Raw genomic sequence first — 2,500 nt, forward strand, 5'->3', positions numbered from 1 at the left:
CTTTCCTTTCTCACTCTCTCTCTCCCCCTCTCTGACAGTGCAAATTCTTACCATCCTTCTCCTGCATAATAAGGTGTCGCCGCCTGCCGACCACCAGGGCTTTTTATTATCTGTCACACACCTTTTCAATTAGAAGAGGAGCGAAGAGAAGAGAAGATGAGAGAAGAGAAAAGAAGAGAACACAAGAGAAGAGGATAGAAGAGAAGAGAGGACGAGAGAGGAAAGAATAGAAGAGAAAAGAAGAGAAGAGAAGGGTGAGAGGAGAGAGGTAGAGGTAGGAAAGATGGAGAGAGACTAGATGTGATAGAAAAGATCCAAAAAGAGGAAAGGAGGATAGGTGTTGAGGACACAAAAGATAAGTCATTTCTGGGAAATTATGAAAAACAATTGGAACTTCTTGGGAACCAGCTGAAATCATTTCAACTTACTTGCAGTGCAGATACATTTGTTTTGAGATGTGTCTGTCTTGAAACAAGACCAAGGCAGATCCCTCCACTTTGTGTCAAGACAATGTCACTTCTTTCAAGACAATTGAAACAAGCTGATTTACATTAGAGACAAGTAGAAATATCTGTTTTAAAGATGAGCTTTCTGTCAGCCAATGTGAAGCATACAGATGCAACAAATTTAGGGGTTCTCTTGCACACAATATTCCAAGAAAAAAACTCATAAATTTCTGAGATAAAAGTCTTAAATTTATGAGAAAAATGGAAAATTGTGAGATTATAAAGTCACAAATTCACGAGAAGAGATTTGAAAAGACATTGAATTGACCCAGTATTTCTTTTTTACTAAATCCGATTGCAAAGTGTAATTTGACGAGGTCTTCAGCTGCAGGCCTGATACATGTGGCAGTGTAGCTGATCCAGCCTTGCAAAGTGAAGGGTTGTGGGTCCTTGACCATAAAAAAATGTAAGAAAAACTGTTTCTCGGAGCGTTTTTTTCTGGTCGTACATTTTGTAACAGTTTGCGCTGCTGGTAATAAATTAGCCCTCCGCCCTGCCTCAGTTTTGTCTTCGATGGGAACACATTTTCATGAACATATGTGACTGGTTGAAATAGCTTCTGGTCCAAAGTGCTCTTCTGTTAGAAGATGACAGCATCTTGTCTTATATTTAGATTTTAACAGACTTTAAGCAGTACACATTCTCGGTGGAGCATTTGAAGATAGTGGAGGAGAGAGTCTGGCTTTAGATACCCCAAAAATAAATAAATAAATAAAAAAAACCTTTTCTTTCTAGTTAAGTCTTTTCTATCTATAATTCTGTATAATTTATTCATGCTTTTATCATGTCTTCTCTTTATTACTATAATGAAATGTATATACTATAATATATGGCTGTTGAGGTCAGATGTTTCTTTCCTGTCTGCAGCTCGTACAGATGCTGCAGCCAACCCTCTAACTCCAAGAATTGTGATCATGTTGCTCCTCTAAGGTCTGAGTGATTGATTGATTTTGGATTGATTTTAAAATTGTACTCATTCATTTTAAAGCACTACATTGTCTTGCACCCCAGTATGCCATTGATCTTCTGTGTCTGTATGAGCCTAGGAGTAGCCTGAGGTCCTCAGGTTGGGGCCCTCTGGTTACTGCAAGGTCTCGCCTCGTGAATAAAGTAAAGGTAATCGAGAATTTGCAGTCCGAGCAGAAAAACTCTGGAGCGCCCTGCCCGAGGCTGTCAGAGTAGCTGATTCTGTGTCATCTTAAAAATACTTTTGAAAATTTGTTCAGAGAGGACTTTGTTTAGTTTTGTGGCTATTTGAATAATTTGTTTACACTATGCGCTGTGTTTGCATTTCTTTCCATTACATTTTCATTTGTCTTTTATTTCATTTTTTCTATTTCATTTATTTTTTTTTTCCTGTAAAGCTCTTTGTAACATGTTGAGAGAAGTGCTATATCAATAATTACTTCTATTGTGTGTGTGTGTGTGTGTTTTCAGTGTGCACATGTACTCCAGTCCCTCTTCTATCATCAGTTGTTGTATTTTACTTTTTACTGCTGTCTGCCTAACCCACAGTATCTGATACAATGGGCACTTGACAGGGCAGATGATGAACCATGTAATCTGGCCAATGATGATTTCAGGGAGTGTGAGTGTATGTGAGTGTGTGTGAGTGTGCATGTGTGTGTGTGTGTTGGGTGGGGATAGGTGGAAGGTAGGTGCTTAACTGGGTACTTGAGGCATAAAGGATATGCAGAACAATGTTCTCACATATGCATACATCCTCCCCTAGCCAAGTCAAACACACCTTGCTGTTCTCTAGCATCAGTATTTCTGTTCTGCACTTGAACCTGTGTAATTATTTATTTTAACACTATCAGAGCCAATATTTTATGTCAATCACTGGAAAATGAATTGTGTAATCACATTGCATTTTAAAATTAAATGCCTTACTTTGTTTCAGTATGTATTTGTGGGTGTGTGTATGCTGCTGCCAGATATACATCCAAATTCAGTTACCCTTTATCTCCTGCGGTGGTAAACACTGGCCTAGG

This window comes from Myripristis murdjan, chromosome 1, assembly GCF_902150065.1.
Source record: "Myripristis murdjan chromosome 1, fMyrMur1.1, whole genome shotgun sequence".
Classification (NCBI taxonomy): Eukaryota; Metazoa; Chordata; class Actinopteri; order Holocentriformes; family Holocentridae; genus Myripristis; species Myripristis murdjan.